The sequence below is a fragment of the Vicugna pacos genome, chromosome 1 (genome assembly GCF_048564905.1).
Source record: "Vicugna pacos chromosome 1, VicPac4, whole genome shotgun sequence".
NCBI lineage: Eukaryota > Metazoa > Chordata > Mammalia > Artiodactyla > Camelidae > Vicugna > Vicugna pacos.
Window position 1 is genome coordinate 7802715 of NC_132987.1, and position 20922 is coordinate 7823636.

The window sequence follows — 20922 nt, forward strand, 5'->3', positions numbered from 1 at the left end:
CTACCCAAAGATGATGATGATGATTAATTATTATTAATATTGTTATTATTATTAAGCCTCTCTCTGCCAATTAGAAAACTGTTGGAGAGGAAGGTTAGTGTAGAGGTTATGATTAAACATAGTGGATTGCACCTCAGAAATACCAAAATCAGTTAGTAAGTGGCTAACTCAACTGCACCTGTGTGATTGGGACAAATTCATCTTTATGTCTCTAAATCAAATGTTTTGGGTCTCCCCTCTCTCATCTCTTTTTAAAACTTTTCCCAGCTATTGTTTCCCCTTGAACTAGTGATTTGGTTTTTTAAAGATATATTTTATCACAATTTTAGAAATTAATCAAATACTGTGTTGGATGAAACAATTTGTTTGTTTGTTTGTTTTTTAATTGAAGTCCAGTCAGTTTCAACATGTCAGTGTCTGGTGTAGAGCGCAATGTCCCAGTTGTGCAGATACATACCTACATTCATGAAACAGCTTGTCAAACCTGCTCACTAAAGCCTTACGTAACTTCAATTTGTACTATTTTCAATTAAGTCAGATTTTTTTCGGATGTTACATATGGTCTGAAACTACTTTAACTTGAAAGAGAAACAGCGAAAGAAAGTTTATGTACAGGGCACATCTTAACAACAACAACAGCAAAACAGCTATAATTTTCTCCATTTTCCTCCCCTCTGCTTAGAACTCCTAAGAAGGAAGCTGTGACTACTTGCCTGACTTGGCATAACTTTGGCAACTTTAACATGTCTCTCCTGGCCTAACTTCAAATGAAAAACATTCTATAAAAACATGCAGCTTCCCTTTGGATTCAGGGAATTGCTCCAGGCACTGCCTCCCATCCTTTAATTAGAAATCTTTAACTCTGGGTCCCTGGTCCCTTTCCTGTTGCTTCATGTATTTATACCAGCTCTTTCCCAAGTCCCCACAGTCTGACAGCACTTTCTGATGTGCATCCTGGTTGTTGATCAATCTTTCTTTTCCCCAAGGATCTTCTGCGGATTTCATACTCTTTGACTCCCACCTCACAACCTAAGGAAAAGTGATGCCCTGGTTATGCCTCACACCCAGACGTGAGCCAGAATCCAGCTCAAACGAGAGGACAGATTGAGCTTCTGGAGTTTGTTCCGTGTCCCAGTGGCCATGTGCCACTTTCGAGGAAGATTTAAAGCACGATGCACAGTCCCGCCTGTAGATGAAATTTCAGGGCAGTCCAAGTCTTTGTGATTCCGCATTGTCAAGGTCATTAGTTTTTATCATATAGTCAGTCTTAGGCTCATGAAGTTAGATGCTCTTCAGAGTTTTAAAGTAAAGTGGTAGATTGTGCCTCAAATTGGCAGTAAAATACCACATTGAGCTCTATCCTTGGCCCTTTGACCAGACTTTCATGGTTAATAGGGGTATAATCTGTCTGTCCTTTAGTAGAATTTTCCAGTTCTGATGCTCTCCGAGGGAGTAGTTTCTGTTGCTTTTAAAGTAACAATTTGTCCACTGCATCTTAACTGTCATATCCATTATCCCTCGATTTCTATTTTTCTACCTGCTTCTCTATAGAGGGCCTGGTACTGAATCTGTGTCCGGCAATCCAGGTTAGCACAGCTAAGTCAGGTTTAGGATTGTTGGCTCTCATCTTTTCAATGGGGGAAAATTGGGTTTATAGACTTTATTATCCTTGATACCTGAGTTTATTCCCTGATCCTAGGAGAACTGTGTGCATCACCTCCTTGGTTCACTGGAAGATTAGACCATCATGACTAAATTTCCTTGTGTGCCTACATGGTTGTAGTATCTCTCTGTTATTTGACATTTCATCAACAAGACTCTTTGTTAACTAGTATTTATCCTCCACTGGGGTTCAAGCTGACGATGATTTTCAAATGATTTCTGGCATCTGGCTTCTTCTTCCCCAGTGACGCTCCTTCCCCAGTAGGGATAGAGGCGTCCCTACTGCCTTCATTCATCAAAGCTATTTTTGAGCTCCTTGTATCCCAGGCACCAGGCTAGGTTCTGGGATACAGGAGGGAAGGAAACAGATGAACGCCCTGTCGTCATGGAGCTCACGTGTCAGTGGCTGCTGGGAATCCTTACGCCCATCAACAGAACCTCTGCTCCTCTGCCTTTTCTCTTTCTCATCTTGTTCCAAGTTTTCCTGGAATCTGTAACCTCTTCTGCTAGAGTCTATATGAAAACTCTCTCTTCCACCCACCTGGCTCTGCCCCCAAAGATACAAGTGCAGATTCCTATATCTGTCGCCAGAATGCAGAGGACATGTTCCTGGTATCTCAGCTTATTGGTTTGAAACACACTTTCTTGATAGAAACATTAGAAAATAATATGAAAATTGATAGTGACGGTCTTTAGTTTTATTAGTACTTTTGTTCCCAGCTACAGTATGGGATGAGAATATCTGTGTGGAATTTATCGGACAGTGCTTATAATTTATCATGCAGTCCTTACTAGTATTATGATTAATGAGAAATCATAATAGTATCTAATTTGTAGGGCTGTTGTATGATTAAATAAGATAAGATGCAGCACTAGGCTCAGAGAACGTCTCCGATAATTGTTAGACATTATATGGAACTTAAATGTCCTTCCATACTATTTTTTATTAATTGCAGTAAACAAAATTGATAACACTTTCAAAACTTCAAAAAAAAAATATTTGTATGGGCTGTTCTGAGGCCAGAGGCACCATTTATTACAAATATGCCTCTGGTTCCCAACCAGAAATTTTACAAGAAGGTTGTTGGAACCCAAAGCTATCAGTTGGTAGTTTCTAGTGCAATAATTCAAGGTTGTGTTGATGACCTTGAAGCTCTTTAAGATTCAGAAATGGCCTCTGAATTAACAAAGAATGATTATGTTTTCCTTACTCTATTTTTAGATTTATTTTTCCATATTCTGTTTCTTTGAAGAGCAATGACCTGCTACATAGGGTAGATAAAAGAATTCAATTGAGCCCTCGACTCCCCAGTAAAACCTCTAACATTTGACCAGATGCGATGACAATAAATTTACTATAGTCAGGAGCCTCCTTTGGTAAAATAGAAACCTAGGATTCTAGGTTATCTTTGAAGCTCAGGAAAAGTAACAGAAATGAATTATTTCATCTCTCTGATTGAACAGCCTCTCAAGAAAAGAAAACACTTTTTGAAAAATGAGATAAAACAGCGTCCAGTGAGTCATGATTTCAGGTTAGTTCAGGTCCAAAGCTCCAGAAAGAGTCTACCCAGGTGTTTCAATTAGCAGGAGGCATTGACCGGACTTCTCTAGATCCCTGAGCCTGACCCACTTACCTGTGACCTCATTTGTTCCCTGGCCTGATAGGGCCGCACAGAGAGAGCAGGAGGTCACCCAGGAGGTACAGTCAGGTTGAGAGAAGCCCCTGGGCATTACGGGAAGATTTCAGCTCCCAGCTCAACGTCACTCCCCATTCTCGCTGCCTTTCCCTTTCTTTCTGTGTTTAGATTCTGGAAATGTGAGCAGAGACTAGTTGAACTTTCAGAACCTCTCCCTTGCTTTTTCCGAGCTGCCTTTGGCAAGCGCTCTGGAGAGGACCAAAGGAGGGAGGGGAGCGGGTGCTGGCAGGGGCTGGAGTCTCTCTCACTTAGGCTACTGCTTGCTCTGTTTCTTATCTGATGTGTGATCCGGAGCACAGAGTTTCCGATGTGCCATTAGGCTGCCTGGGAGTGGGCATTAAGTAGGAGTGAGGGGATCTCTGAGTTTTGTATAGATGCATGAGTTCTGGATTAGGTTCTGAGCAATTTCACGTCTGAAGATTTCTCCTAAGGAAATAACACTGATGAGGATGAAGACTTTACCTAGAAATCTGTAGAAAGACCTTTCTGGGCAGAAACAGAGTGCAGTGATTAAGTGTTTGCTCTGGCTCGGACTAGAATGTCCAAGTTCAAATCCTAGATCTGCAACTTACTGAATATGTGACCTTGAGCAAAGTATTTTACCTTTTTTTGGTCAGAGTTTCCTCAGTTTCTGAAGGAAGGATTGTCACTGCCTCTATTTTGCAGAAGTCTTGTTCGCATTAAATTAGCTGAGAGCTATAAATTGCTTAAGACAATGCATGCCATCTATAAGCACCTGAATAAATATTAGCTATTATTATTGTTGTTGTTGTTGTTAGGTTTATCACAGCATTGTTTATAATAATGAAAAACTGGAGTGACATAAATCTCCGTTGCCTAGAAACTAATTAAAGAAACCATATGGTTTCACATGACACTATACAGCTATTAAAGATGATTTTTCAGAAGACTCATTAATGACACAGAAAAATATTGCTCAACAGAAAAAAAAACAAGTTGCAAACATCATGCATAAAAATAATTCCCTTTGTTAAATACGTTCTATGGATGCATAGAGAAACAGAGGACAGAAAATGTAAAAAGTGTTAGCCAGGGTCGCAGACGATTCTTCTTTCTTTTTGTCCTCAGCTGTATTTTCTGTCCTGAATAAGTCATATTTGCAATCAGAGGAAAGCGCATGTACTGTATTAGAGCAACAACAGTTTGGTTTCCGTGACTTAATCTTTCTGTTTGTAAAACGGGAGCAGAAGGGATGTGGTGTGATAGGATTGCTGTCATTATGCTTCTGATGCCTGGCTTCTTGCTCAGCCCGACTGCCCTGACCACCTGATGGAATTAGCCCAGCGGCCGTCTTCCAGGGCACACTCCTGCCTCACTGTTTCACATCGTTGATGCTTCTCTGAAATTAGTTTGCTTATGTGTTTGTCTTTCTTCTTTTGTTGTCTTTTCTCTCTGGAATGAAAACTCACTATCTGGGGGAACTTGCTGGTGTTTTTCACAGCTGAGGAGCTTACACTGTTGCCTGGCAGCTCAGGTATTCAATATATAATTGTTGAAGGAATAATGAATATCAATAATTTTGCAGAATGCTCCAGAAAATTTTAATTAACTATCGTTATTGGAGGCAGAGATGCATTTCATTCCAAATGCCTAGAAGACAACCTAGATCTAAAAGCTTGTCTTTAGTCAATGACCATGTAAATTGTCACACCAAGAGCTAGGTTTACCAGATGCCTTGCCTCAGGTTTCAGAATTAACTAGAAAAGAATAGCCATCTAGTTTAACTGGTTGCCTTGTTATTTTGTTTAATCCTCACAGCAATACTGTCTCTTACTTCCTTGTTTTACAGATTATTCGGAGGTTTTACAGATGAGGTAAGCGAGTCCTAGAGAGGTTAAATAACTTGTTCCCTTTGGCACAACTAACATGGCACAGTCCTGGGACTGAAACCCCAGGGCAGGGGTCCTGGCCGTCCAGTTGGTGCCTAATGCTAAGGAACTAAAACAATTGTCTGTGTGTGGGATGATGTGGACACATGTGTACGCAGAGTCGAGCGCTCACGTGATGGCCAGTTCAGCGTTAGGTTCAATAATGTCAAAAGAGAAGTAGGAATTGCACAAATCCAAAATTTGAAAAACTGAAAAAAGAAAAAACAAAACCCCCAAACAAAAGCAAAAGATTCTATAGCATTTTTGGCTTAAAAGCAACTTTCACAAATGTTATCTCCTATTATTGACCCCCAATATCTTGAATCTGAAGCTAATCTTGGAAATATTTTATCTGCAAAAGATGAGTAGCCTAACCATGTAAAGGAAACTTGAAAATCAATAGAAACATTATAATCATACTCTAAATAGAAAAAATGAAACGGGTGTAAGAACTCAAACAAAAAACATAAGAAATGCAAATGGGTTTTAAATGCAGGAGGGAGATGTTTCTTTTTACTATTAGTCAAAAAATTAAAGCAAATTAATACCACACTGCAATGTCATTTTTGGTCAAACCGATTGCTAAACATTTGAAAAGTATAATTTTCCACACATCAAGGAGTAGGGAAATGATACTCTCATCGGCATATAGGAGTATGTTCAGTGTCTTGTAATAACCTACAGTGAAAAAGCATCTGAAAAGGAATACATATGTGACTGAAACATGACGCTGTGCACCAGAAATTGACACAACATTGTAAACTGACTACACTTCAGAGAAGTATAGGAGTACGAATTAGGACAGACTTTATGGCAATTAACCGGTCTTGTTATTTTAAGAATCCTGAAACATCCATTCTTTGCTTTATTACTTCTCATTCTAAGAAATAACTGGGGATGTGGAAAGTATTTCTGTTCAACCTAGTGTTATTTACAAACATAAAAAAGAGAGCTCTTAAACTACAAAATAATAGAGACCCAATGAAATAAAAAATTGTGCACACTTTTAGGGATATTCTTAATCTTCTGGGGGTAGTGCTCATAATTAAATGTGTGGAGAAAAATGCAGGGGCTGAAATACTAAAATCATATTAAGATATATAAGCATGCCAGGAAGAAAGTCTGCATTTTCCGCAAAGGAGTCATATTAACTTCTTAATGTGAGCCTGAGTGCTTTCATTTTTCTTCTTTATATTTTGTTCTATTTCCTATAGTTTCGAACAACAACCAGAAAAAAATGAAGCATTCCTAAAAATAAGCACACAGTCCCAGAAGACAGTGTAAGCACTGATTGATTTGCCTCAGCATGGAGCCCGTTTCAACCGTAGCTTTGTGTCGAGCAGTGGAACCTTTGCAAAGACGAGTGTGAAGACATCAGACCTTGAGATGCCCTTCAATTAAAACGTAGTAATTCAGGACCTAAAAGATGATGCTCAAATTCAAGCATTCCAAATGTACTAAGAATTTTATGTTAGTGTCACAGGGAAAGCGATGACTCCAAAGAAATAAAGTCCTTCTGGAATCTGCAGAGTTTTATCATGCAGTCTTATACCAGATAGCCACTGTATTGGGGCAAAAAAAAAAAAAAACACAAAAAAATCCCAAACCCTTTCAGTCTATTGTTAAATCTCTTTTCTGCCTCATCGCCTTTCTTTTTGAAGCTTCGTTGCTTTTATGCGTATAGTTTTAGCCAGTATTCTTACCTCTGTTCTGCCAAAAATGAATGCACCATTTCTACATGATTTCTTGGTCTGGCCCGCTGTTCTTCTTAACTGAGCAGCTCACACATGCTGGCACGTGAGTGAATGGCCCCTGCGCTGCCCCGGGTCTCAGCTCTTCGCCTCTTCCTGCCCTCTGAGTCTGGGCTGCTCAGTCCTGCTCCCAATGTATTGGCTTTTCATTTTCTGTGTTTACTTCTAAATCATTTGTGCTTACCCCTTCTCTTAAGAGTTATTACTGTGTTAAAAATGATTTGGTGGTCAGGGTAGGGAGACGGAGATCTGGACTTTGTTCATTCTTCTGTCAGCTAGTATAGGTTCGGTTATACCATGGTAACAAGCAAGCCCCAAATCTCAGTGGCTTAAAACAGCAAAGATTTGTTCTTGCGTATGTCTCATGTCTGTTGTCGACTAGCAAGGGCTTCTGCCTACGTCCTCTTTGACCCCCGATCCAGGTTGTTGGAGCAGTTACCATTTGGGACATTACTGCTTGCATGGGTAGGAGCAAAATGAAGTCATGGAATATTTCACACCAGCCATTAAATGCTCTGGCCTTGGAGTGACTCTCACTCCCCACTTCAGCTTGGAGCTAGTCCCCACTCCGCCCACCCCTGGAGAGGGGTCAGGAATAGCCCAACAAGTAGATGGCTGGGAATAGCTAGCAGACAAAGCCAACAGTTACTCCAGTATACATAGAAATAATTCCCTTTGTTAAATATATTACATCTCCTAGAATAAACATTTTTGAGGCTTTGTTTTCGATAGTTTTGAGAGCCAGTTGCCCCGATTTAAACAAGCTTATAGATATCAGAGTTTAACTGAATCCACAAACATTTTTACATAAACATTAATAACCCACAAACATTTTTACACCAGATGTCAGATACTGCACTAGGTATGGGGGACACATAAATGAATAGGATGGGGCTCTCAGCTTCAGGAACAACCTGTCTAGTGGGAAAGAGAAACATAAAGCTAAGTAACTATAAAGCCGTAGATGTCAAGTGCTATGAAAGAGGTAAGAGCCAAATTGTACAGGAGCACACAGTGCTGTGGAACCTGCATGAACCCCATTCACTCAGGCAATACTGTCAATAGAAAGATGGATCCCTCAGGGAGGACGGAGGAAGACCTTATCCCTGTGTGCTCACTGCCCGTGTCGTGCAGACGTCTGCATGTAACCTGCACCTCAGCGGGGTGTCCTCTTGAGAAGTCAGAGAGTTTGACCCACACTCCCATGTCTAGTGGAGAGGCCCAACTCCATGGCCTGGTGGCTGGAACTCTCCAGGAGGCCTCTCTCCTCCTTAACACCGCTTGCTGTGGGTTTTTCTTTTCCACATCATGCTCCATATTGTATCTATCCCAAACGTGGTCTGAAGCCCAGCTGATTTCCACAAAAGAAGCAACCCCAGCAAATTGTGCTTGTGGAACAGCCTTCACAGATGCTTTGGTAGGTAGAGTTGGGAGAGTAGGAAGAGGGGTAATACTGCAGCAACAGAATCAACTTCAAATGGAATATATATATATATATATGTGTGTGTGTGTGTGTGTGTGTGTGTGTATATATTCACATTATTATTCTTTAATTTTATTTTTTTTCTTATTTTTTAAATTGATGTATAGTTAGTTGCAGTGTGTCAATTTCTGGTGTACAGCATATAGTCCCAGTCATGCATATATATACATATTCATTTTCATATTCTTTTTTATTTAAGGTGATTATAAGATATTGAATATAGTTAGTTCCCTGTGCTAAGAAAATTTTAAAACCTATTTTTATATATGGTAGTTAATATTTGCAAATCTCAAACTCCCAAATTTATCCCTTCCCACCCACCTTCCCTCAGTAATCATACGATTGTTTACTATGTCTGTGAGTCTGTTTCTGTTTTGTAGATGAGTTCATTAGTGCCTTCTTTTTTGTTTTAAAGATTTCACGTATGAGTGATACCGTATGGTATTTTTCTTTCTTTTTCTGGCTCACTTCACTTAGAATGACGATCTCCAGCCTTTCTGAAAGTACCCCAAAACCAGCACACCCGAGGGAGGCCCCAGGGGACTCTCACCCCACTTGGTCTCTGCTTCTCCCCATGTTGGTTTCTTTTTTCCTTTTCTACACATTTTTCCCCCCTTTATATTGACTAGGGTAAGCTAGATTATGCTGTAGTAACAAGCAACCTCCCAAATCTCATTGGCCCCCCAACAACAAAGAATTATTTCCTGCTCACACCACAAGTCTACTGCAGGTAATGAGGGGCTCTGTTTAAAATCATCCTTACACATCAGGAGCAAAACAAAATTTTCCACTTCTATGGCATGATTTAAGGCTCATGTTTTGATGCCTGGGGTCTAGCCAAACCTAGATTTTTACGGATTTACCTGATCCTGACTGCATTCTTACAGTGTTTATTTTCCCAAAGATAGTTAAGATAAAGATAGACATTATCTAAGAGCTGTTTAGATAATGTCTTTTTTTTGTGTAACAAATATCAATTTATGGCACATAATACTTATTTATAGGATCAGTTCAGTTCCCTCCTCTGGGAAGGAGACTTGAACTAAAAGAAAGCAAGTTTAGCAGGTCAGTTAATGAACTATGTCTTCTCAAGTGCATGGCTTTGACTCTTACAGGATCCTCAACTTGGAATGCCCTTCATCTTGATTGTTAACTAACCTTATTTTGGTAATCACTTCACAATATCTACATATTGTGTACACTTTAGACTTACTCGATGTTATTTGCCAATTATATTTCAGCAAAACTAGGGCAAAAAAACTTTTTGTCCTGTTATTGGCTATTTCTTATAATTGAGTTCAGCCTCAACTGAAACTTTCCTTGTTCAGAGATGTTTTTCCTGACTCTTCTATTTATTTATTTATTATTTAAAAAATGTTTTAAAGTTTTAATCTTTTTTATTGAAGTATAGTTTACAATGTGTCAATTTCTGATGTACAGCATAATGTTTCAGTCAACCATATACATACATATATTCCTTTTCATATTCCTTTTCATGATAGGTTTCTACAAGATACTGAATATAGTTCCCTATGCTGTACAGTAGAACCTTGTCATTTATCTATTTTATATATATTAGTTAGTATCTGCAAATCTCGAACTCCCAATTTATCCCTTCCCACCTCCACTCCCCCGGTAAGTTTGTTTGCTATGTCTGTGAGTCTGTTTCTGTTTTGTAAATAAATTCATTTGTATCTTTTTTTTTTTGATTCCACAATATAAGTGATATCACATGGTATTTTTCTTTCTCTTTCTGGCTCACTTCACTTAGAATGACGGATCTCCAGGGCCATCCTGACTGCCATATTAAAACAAGCAAACAAAACAACAAACAACTCTCCCTTATACATACAGTATTCCCATGTTATTGTCATGAAGGCACTTATTTTTATTTGAGATTACCTTGTTTATTTATGTTCCACTCATTTACTTTTCTCCCCCTACCCCTCTAAAATAAATTCCATGAGGATAGGAATACTGTGGTTCTTACATGCGCCTGTATTCTTAGCTCTTTGACCAGTTGCTGGCACACTGTAGGCCCTCAATAAAATTTGTTGCATAAAGGAATGAGTTTGTAGGCTCCTCGTGGCAGCCCTACAGTCAAATGCATGTGTTCTGACTTTTTGTTGTTGCTGTTGTTTTAAAGTGAAGGTTTCTCTGAGTTTGGGCATTTGCGTGCATTTACAAGAAGCATAAAAGTGCTTGGAGTACAGCCTATGGGGGGTAAGCGACTCCACTTCATGAAATCCAAACCACCAAAGTCAAGAAGTCAATGTCAAAATCCCTAAGGGATCTTTACATAAATGTAGCTGCACGACAGGCTCCCTTATCATACCTTCTAGCTAGACTGTCTTTGCTGGACCTGCTCCCCATGTGCCATCTCTCCCTCCCTACCTCCCTCCTTCTTTCCTTCTTTGCCATCAATTTATTTATCTCTCTGTATCTTCCTCTCTTTCTTTCTCCTTCCATCTTTTCCTTTCTTCCTTCCTTCTTTCCTGTCTACTTATTTATCATTCATTTTCCTGAAACTGAGTAACTGTTTCTAATTCAGGAAAAGAGCATGGGTTCATTGTTACTAGAACACTGGTTCAAGAGAAGAACTGGGGTGGGGTTGGGTATAGCTCAGTGGTCGAGTGCATGCTTCACACTATATAATTTTAAATTTCTTTTATAATAATAGAAAAAGAATATAATTTTGCCCCCCCACCCCAAACAAGCAAACAACAAATGGAGATTCCCTAAAAAACTAAAAATAGAGTGCCATATGATCCAGTAATCCTATTCTTGGGTATATATCCAGAGGGAACTCTAATTGGAAAAGACACATGCACCTCAATGTTCATAGCAGCACTATTTACAATAGCCAAGACATGGAAACAATCTAAATGTCTTTCGACAGATGACTCAGGATAAAGAAATTCTTATGTTTACATCATGGAATACTACTCAGCCATAAAAAGAGTAAAATAATGCCATTTGCAGCAACATGGATGGACCATCATTCTAATGGAAGTAAGCCAGAAAGAGAAAGAAAAATACCATGTGATATTACTCATATATGGAATCTAAAAAAAAAGGGCACTATAAACTCATCTATAAAACAGAAACAGATTTGCAGATATAGTAAGCAATCTATGGTTACTGGGGAAAGGGGGTGGGAAGGGATAAGTGTGGGAGTTTGAGACTTATAAATGTTAGCTACTATATATAAAAATAGATTTAAAAAATTTCTTCAGGGAACTATGTTCAATATCTTGTAATAACCTTTAATGGAAAAAATATGAACACGAATATATGTATGCATATGCATGACTGGGACATTGTGCTGTACACCAGAAATGGACACATTGTAACTGACTGTACTTCAATTAAAAAAAATAGAGGAGAACTGCAGTGTGGAAGGCAGCCTGTCGGGCTCAGACTTAAAAGTCTTGACTTGGGAGAAGTAACTCTCTGAGCCTGAGTTTCATCATCTGCCAAAGCAAGAAATGCCTTTGAGATCCATTGTGTCTCTAGGAATCTGTCAATCTATGAATGTTTCAACAATGAAGTGGTTCATTTTTTGATTTCTAGGCTTTAGTATGTTAAAACACTGGAGCTGCAGGAGTTTCAGTAGAATACTGCTTTGTGTCCCCTTTCTAAAATATGTAGAAGATGGCACAGTGACACATGGACATGAAGTCTGTGAGGCCCACATGTCAGCACAGCTGCCCCTCATATCTTTCTACTCAGAGAATAAAAAACTGTTGTCACAGACACTGGTCTTATCCTCGCCGTGAATTTGGATCCTGGAAGCTTTTCAATGAAATGGTGGGAGACAGATTCATTGGTGGCTCATAATAACCCAAAAGCTGTTTTTTTAAAAAAGATATTAGACTTTCCAGGTTGTATGTGAAATAGCCTTAGCGATGGGATGGTTTTGGTCATGGAAAAATGATGCAGTGAAATCATCAGTGAGAACCATTTCACAACAAACAGTGATGACGGTAAGTTGTTTCAAAACTAAAATATTTTCACTAAAAACTCAGCATCTCAGATATGCCTTCATTTGTATGAAGGAAGGATTAGGGCAAATGGAGAAATGGAGGTAGATGAAAACATTAGTGTAGAAAACACCAGATGTCTGGCAGCTGTATAAAAAAGATCTTTTTCCCCCAGTATGAACAAGTAAAGGAAGCTCATTGTTATCAGAAAGTTTTGCAAAGCAAAATTCTCATTTGGTTTTTAGTATTCATATCTTTGTGTCTAGACCCAGGAGGGTGTAATTTGGTAATAATGGAAATGAAATGTCCTCTGTCATGTCCCCACTAATTTGGATCCCCATGGACTCAACCAAATACCTAGATGGGGACTGCATGGCTCCGTCCTGTCTTCTGAAACCTCCAACATTTCTCTAACCCAGTCAATTTCTACCTTCTGCAGCAATTTATATTTTTATGATGTCTCCAAATTAAATTTTTCCTACCAAGAGATAAAAGTAAGAACATGGGGTTTTAAGACTTAAATTAAAAAAAAAATCTAATTTGAACAGATAATGCACCCCAATATTCATAGCAGCATTATTTACAATTGCCAAGATGTAGAAGCAATGTAAGTGTCCATCACACATAAATGGATAGAGAATATGTGATATATATACAATGCAATACTACTCAGCCATGAAAAAGAATGCACTGTTGGCGTTTGTAACAACATGGATGGACTTGGAGAGTGTTATGTTAAGTGAAATAACTCAGAGAAAGACAAATACTATGTGACATCTAAAAAAACTCAAAAAATTACAACAAACTACTGAATATATATAAGAAAAACAAACTTACAGATATAGAGAACAAACTAGTGGTTACCAGTGGGGAGAGGAGAGGAGGAAGGGACAAGTTAGGGGTAGGAGAATTAGGGGTACAAGCTACTATGTGTAAAATAAATAAGCTACAAGGGTATATTGTACAGCTTAGGGAATATAGCCAATATTTTATAGTAACTATAAATGGAAAATAACCTTAAAAATTGTGACTCACAGGTTATGCACCTGAAACTTACATAATATTGTTCATGAACTACACCTCAATAAAAACAAAGCATAATTGCAAATTCTTTGACACTCCTCCCATTGGTAGGTGGCAGCTAAGTCCCCTCCTTGGCATCTGGGCAGGCCTGGACTGCCTTGACTAGTAGAGTAACCTGGAGGTGCTGTCACGTGATTTCTAAGGCTAGATCATAACAAACCCTGAAACTTCCCCCTGTCTGCTGGAAGACCATCTTACATGACACTACCTAGAAAATGTCAATAGTTTTCCAAACTTTTTTGAACATGGGTCTCTCAGAATATACATGTACAACTCTAAAAAGTACGTTACAAAATTCACACAAAAAGAAAATAAAGGGATGAGATAAAACTGAATAGAAAGAGAAATTCTGGAAATTTTACTTGACACCACAGCAACACATCCTGTGAACCCACTGAGGTTGCCCACACCTCACTTTGAAGATGACTGAAGCAGACAATGGATGGAAAAGAAGGTCTAAATCCAGTTGCACATACTTGTGAAATGGTACAAAAATATAAGCTCATTGCTGGGGCTCATCATGGGTTCCATCTTCACACTTACACTTCTATTGACTTTTGTGATAATCACATCCATTATTTTACGAACTTCGCTTTCAAGACTGAATAATGAGTGGATCATTGACTGAACTGCGGTCAATAGGCTATTATAATTTCCCTTAATACAGCAATATTGGAGAATCCCAGTTTGTTTGAAAGATTACAGTTGCTGAATAACTATAAAAAATGGATATGCATAACAATGAAGACACTGAGAAAGTCTAAAAAAAAAAGGGCTAGTAATTGGAAGGAAAAGACAGCCAAATGCCATGAAACAAGGGAACTGTTTTCAAGGTTAAGTTATTTCAGAATTTGGCTAACTTTGTGCTATATATTTTTAAGGCGTGAATTAAAATTTTAATTCAGCCAACATTTCTTTCACATTTACTCTATGGCAGATATAAAGGATGTTTTCTCTAAGATATTATTTAACCTTCCAGATGCAGATACTTATAATCTCTCTTCTCAGAAATTGCTTATATTGGGAAGATATTTTTAAACAAATGAAATGAGAAGAACATATCATATCTTAACAAAATCATGACTTAAGACAGGTGTCAGAAAACTGTTGCCTTCCTAGTTGTCTGTTTTTCCAAATAAAGTTCTAATGTACCACGACTCATTTGTTTCTATATTGTCTTACTTTGAGTTACAACCGTAGAGCTGAGTAGCAAGAGAGTGCAAAGTCTGAAATATTTACTGTCTGACCCTTTACAGAAAATGCTGTTGATACCTGATTTGAGAGATGTACTAAACCCACTTCTTTATTTCACTCAATTTTGCAACATTCTGAGCAGAATCTTCTTAAAAATGTTATTTCAATAGTCAAGACATGGAAGCAAACTAAAAGTCCATTGACAGATGAATGAATAAAGAACATGTGGTGTGTGTGTGTGTGTATATATACATATATAAAAGTATACATTATATATAATAGAATATTATTGATTACTGTAATATATATAGTGTGTGTGTATGTATCTATGTGTGTCTGTATGTATATATATACATATATATAAAAAATAGAATGTTACATAAAAAAGAATGAAATAATGCCATTTGCAGCAACATAGATGGGCCTAGACATTGTCATGTCAGACAGAGAAAGACAAATACCATATGATATCACTTATATGTGGAATCTGAAAAATGAGACAAATGAACTTATTCACAGAACAGAAACCCAGGCTCACAGACATAGAAAACAAACTTATGGTTACCAAAGGAGAAAGGGTGGAGGGATAAATGGGAGTTTGGGATTAGCAGATACTACCATATATAAATAGGTAAACAGCAAGGACCCACTGTATAGCACAGGGAACTATATTCAACACCTTGTGATAAACTCTAATGGAAAAGAATAGGAAAAAATAGTATCTCTCTCTCTCTCTCTCTCTCTCTCCAAATCACTTTGCTATATACCTGAAACTAACACAATATTATAAATCAATTATACTTCAATAATAAAAACAAAGTTATTTCACAAGGGGCTGGGTGGCTCACATTGTTTGTAAAGGAAATTAGTTCCTTTCACCTAGAAAGTGATACTTAAAATTTGTCCTTGACTGTGTATTATCAACTCAGGCAAGCAAATTAGTACCTCATACCTGGAACAAATCAGACTAGGAAGAAAATAATCTTCGAGGTTATGAGTCAGTTAATTAGTTATGTGTAACTGTTGAGTTTTTGCCATTTTATATAGAATGTAGGGCCTTTGAGCGCCTTCCAAATTATTTAGAGTGGAGGGCCATCCCTCTGCCTTTCTGGGAGAACAGCTTTGATTTTTTTCATCTTCTCACCTGAGGTTCTTCCTGGCGGGTGTCTCCCTGGCCAGGGAGGCTGTGCATGATGAGGGTGTGGTTTCTCAGCGTTGATGGGCTGAGTTGCCGGGAAATACAATGTGCTGGACTGTGTCCTGGAGTGGCTGACGTGACTGCGGTTTGGACTGTGTGTGAAGGACTGAGCCAAGGTAAAAATCAGCAGTAGCATCCATCCTGGAATCCCAAGACATACTTACAGAATGGGAGCGATGTTAGAATTCGGAAGCAGAGAAAATGAGGACAAGCTTAAGAAATGCGGTGAGTATGTGAACAGTTCAAAGGAAACACTTCTGGGTGACACAGCTCAGGGACCCTGGTGGCATCCTTTTTTGGATTGTTGGCCACAAGGTGTGGCCACAAGAAAGACTTTGCATTTTGCTGCTGTTTTTCCAAGTTAAGAAATCAGCCAGTCCCATTAGTCATTGGGACTGGAGCTGTGTTGGGGCAGGCTGCACTTCAGTGCCCATGTGGTCTGACATCCCCATTTCTTCCCATCATAGGTGGTGAAGGAAAAGGCCTTCTAGATAATGCCTGGAACATAGCATTTACTCAAAACATGTCCAGTAAATAAGCACAAATAATTTAATGTTAGATAATTCATGCAAGCATCATTTAATCATCATTCCTTTCTGTTACTGTTCCAAAAGAGTAACATCTTATAAATCTAAAACAAGAATGCATATAAACAAAAAATTAATCTAGCTTTCTACCTAGTAGGTTATTCTAGTCCAGTTTAATTCCAGGCTGTCTTCATGCCTGCTATATCTTGGGTATGATAAAATCATATTTTTTTTTCTGAAGTGTGTATTCATTATAGTATTTATCCAGCAAAGATTGACGGGAAAGGTTAACACAACTTAAAAACCAGGCCTTTCCTTAGTTTTTTACCTCAAGCATGTTAGTCCACTCCCAACACTTAGAGCTATGCTGATTGGAAAAAAAAGTTTCTTCTGAATGATACTTCCTTCTCCCAAAATCTGTAAGTATTTTTCTGTTCCAAGGGGAATATTTTGTCTTCTGTAGGGGAGACAGTACCTTATGCTTCCGAAGTGTGGATATATCCCCCTGTCATCCCAGGAGCTTGACTCCCCAAACTCTGGCTTCCCTTATCTTAAAAGGTGAATCCTTAAGGAAGACAACATTACCCAAGGAGTGTGAAAACCTTCCTTTCCAAGACCAAAGGAGTTTCATCTTAGACCATGGAATTTATAATGCCAGGACACCCTAACTTCGCAATTACTTCTGAATCATCTCCTTCTTTCTATCTTATTCACAAACATAGCCTTCAAGCAATTTATTGAAAAAGAAATCCATTAATCAGAAAGGAGAGGAATTATTTCCGGAGAGGAGTTGTTAGTTTTGCTACTGATGGCTGTATAATTCCCGAGAAAGCACTGCCACTTTGAGTGGGTTTTAAAATCACAAAGACTAGTAAAGGGAGGGTGGCAGAGGAGCAGGCAATTAAAAAATATAGTATTGCCTATTTTGGAAAAACATAGCTAAAAGACTAGGTAGTCATATTATAGAAGAACTTTAAATCTTGCAAAAGTAACATATTATTAGCCCTCTAGTAACTAAGGAATTGGGCTGCAAGTATGGTAACAAAATTCTTTTAGATCCCTTAGTATGTTTTAAATTGTGTTACTGTGTTTTTGTTAGGGGAAAAAAATGGGTTTGCGTTGGGATTTTCTAGACTGTAGGCATATTGAACAGTAATTCATCTTATGGAAAGTACTGTTATCCTATTGGTCCAAATTCTCCCCAGCAGAGGGGATAACTTGAGAGTTTATTAAAATATAATTTGCCGATAGGATTTGTTCACTTTCCAGTCACCATATACCTGTCTGAATGCCACCAACAAATCCCTCAGTTCCTCGTACGTGTCAACGTGGGAGGCATAGAACCACATGGCTGTGCTTTCTCTTACAGCTGTCTCCATCCTGTCGTGTCAAAAGAGGTCATTGTTCTTTGTGTATTGATAGTAATGGGACAGCACTGTAGCAACATATTATTAAAGCATTTTTGTAGAATGACTTCTGATGGAATCTGGAGGATTTATATCTGTTAACCAGTTGAGAAAAATTTACCTCTTAATTGTTGTCTTTAAAAGTCATACTTTTTTGTCACACTGCCTTCCCAGATTCTGATGTTGTGTATTGATCCTCTCTGCAAAAAATGAACACATGCACACACATGCATGCATGCATTCCATGTGCAAACATATGCACACAGTTTTGCCTATAATATCAACGGTGTGATTGTGGACACACACTATTCCATAGGTCTTTGGCAGTCCATGAACCCTAGATTGAGCACACTGTTTATGACAGCTTGATCCCCATATGTGAATTAAAAAAATTTTTTATTGAAGTGTAGTTGATTTACAATGTTAGTTTTCAGTGTACAGCAAAGTGATTCATTATACATATGCATACATACATACATTTTCTTTCAGATTCTTTTCCATTACATGTTATTACCAGGTGAAATTTCTGATTGGAGACTAATTATAGTTTTCCTTAGTTTAAGAGTTTTCGTACTGTCAATAATGTCAGCAGAGGAGAAGCAGATAGACAGCTACTCATGTTGTATCGGCATCTTTCTATTGACTGGTTTAATGGAAATGTCAAAAACCCAAGCCAAACCTTTATAGATATGGTTATTTTAAGAGAAGCAGTTAGAGCATGACTGATATTTGATATACAGGTTGACATCAGTGCCATCACTTGGTCTGTCTATTATGGGGACGAGTACACACTGGCTACCTCCTTTCCAGCCGCCTTCTTCCTTCTGACCCAGGGTTGACTGCATCGTAGAGATCTTGCAGATGGGTGTGGTCATTTGATTAAGGTTTGTCAACAGAATATGGAAATAAGTGACACACATCATCCTTGGCCTCTTCCACGACAGACCCTCGATGTAAGGTCTTCATGCCTTGGTGGACGTGAACACAGAGAGCCTGGGAGCCACATCTTGGAGATAAAAACCAAATGGGAGGGACCTGAGGCCCTTAATCACCTCTTGGGGGAAAGCTATTGCTGAACCACCATCTTGGACTTCTGTGTTAAATTAGATACTTTTTGGAGTTTCTCTGTAACAGCTGCTAAAAGAACCTGACTACCACACAAGGCTCACTGCCTAATTCAGAGCACAAAACTGCAGGGGAGGCGCCAAGAGTGTTCGCACTGTTTACTTCCCAGTGTTTGGTGACACGTGCTGTTTACTTGTGCCTCGTTAGGTGGAATAATACGTGATATGATTATTATTAGTTTCAACTTGGACTAATGCTCAGCAACGGACCAACGGCTCAGAAAGATTTCTCCCGAGCACATGTGGTGTCAAGAGGGTTCTCTTAATGAAGGCGGACATGGAAATCCTGAAGAGGCACAGCTGCTTCTTTTCTGTGAGTTGAAAGAGGTCTTCGGCAATCACATAGACAGTAAAAGCAATACTCTGACAAAGGGGAAAAAATTCAACCAATAGGAGGTCTATCTGGATTACAGGTCTACACGCATCATTAATACACACAATATGGGGTGGGCATGTTCAGTGAAAAAAAATTGATCAAGGTGTGCAATCAGAATTCTTTGGAGAGCACTGGTCTAGACCCTCAGGATCCTGTATTCCATCCACTCATTCGGAAGAGTGTAAGTTTATGATGACTGCTTGGACACTGTAGTTCTGAACACAACTTTGGGATTAGCCTAATGGACAGGTCAGGACTCATGAGGCTAAGGCTATCCCGCTGGTGATTCCCCCAAATTAAAGAGTTAACCGATATAGTTAATAAAAAAGTTTTTTTCCCTTTTCAAGTATAAATACTAGGCTTTTATACTGATATATTCATTTGAATAGAGTGATGCTTTGGATCAACTGGATTTCTAGGGCTGCAATAACCTTCAATTTCAATTTCAAAATTAAAGAGACAATTTTCTGTTCAGTTGTTGAGCTTCATGCAGAATAATCTTGAATGAACAAACCTGTTATAAAATAGAGGTGACGGAGGACAAAATTTACCTTTATTTTCAGATTTCCCTATTTTTTGTTACATCAGCGTGGGTTTTGTAGATGATTTACCTGATTTCCAGACACTGCCTCTTGTTTCTGTAGGATCACAACAAACATGTGTTAAGGAAATCAGCCATTCTTTGTTGTGAGGGGAAAAGTAACTTGATTTAAAAAAAGTTAACCTGCTTTTATATAGTAGTGTATTTCCATTAAAAATCTTTAGAAATGGAGAAAATTATAAAGAAAAACCACAATTTATAATACAGAGTGGGCTCCTTATTTTGTATATTAGGTCCCTATTTTATATATAGATTTGTATCTCAGTCATTTCTAATATTATATTATAAAAGTATTGCTTATTCTAAACTACACCATTCCACGTTTTAAAAGTTAGGTTATCATTATTATATTATTTTCTTTCTCTCTAAAGAACTTCTTTTAACATTTCTTGCAAGGCAGGCCTATTGGCAACAAATGCCCTCAGTTGTTTGAGAAGGTCTTTCTTCTTCACTTTAGAAGGATAATTTCACAGGGTACAGAATTCTAGGTTGGGGTTGTTTTTTTTTTCTGTCAACACTTTAAATAATTCACTCCACACACTCCTTTCTTGCGTCGTTTCTGAGAAGAAGTTGGATGTAATTCTTACCATTGGTCCTCTGTAGATATGGTGTTTCTCTCCTCTGGCTTCTTTCAGGATTTTTTTCTTTATCTTTGATTTTCTGTAGTTTGAAAATGGTATGCCTAGGTGCGGTTTGTTTTCTGGCGTGTATCCTGCTAGTGTTACCTGAGCTTCTTGGATCTGTGGTTTGGTGTCTGACATTAATTTGGGGGAAATGCTTGGTCATGACTGTTGTAAACATTTTTTTCTGTTCCCTTCTCTCTTTCTTCTCCTTAAGGTATTTTTCATTATTCATGTTATACCTTTTGTGGTTGTCCCACAGTTCTTGGACATGCTGTTCTGTTTTTCTTTTTCAGTTGCTGTCCTCTTTGCTTTTTGGTTTTTGAGG

The 20922-nt window shown here is 38.4% G+C and overlaps 1 long non-coding RNA gene across 1 annotated transcript in view; it reads left to right on the plus strand.

Annotated features, from left to right (window-relative positions):
- The window catches only part of LOC140688810 (uncharacterized), a 134509-nt gene extending 124056 nt beyond the window's left edge, over positions 1-10453 (plus strand). Inside the window, exons 3-4 of the long non-coding RNA XR_012063666.1 lie at positions 5170-5194; positions 10254-10453. This is a non-coding gene — a long non-coding RNA (uncharacterized lncRNA). The remainder of the gene's footprint in view (positions 1-5169; positions 5195-10253) is intronic.
- Positions 10454-20922: the final 10469 nt, after the last annotated feature.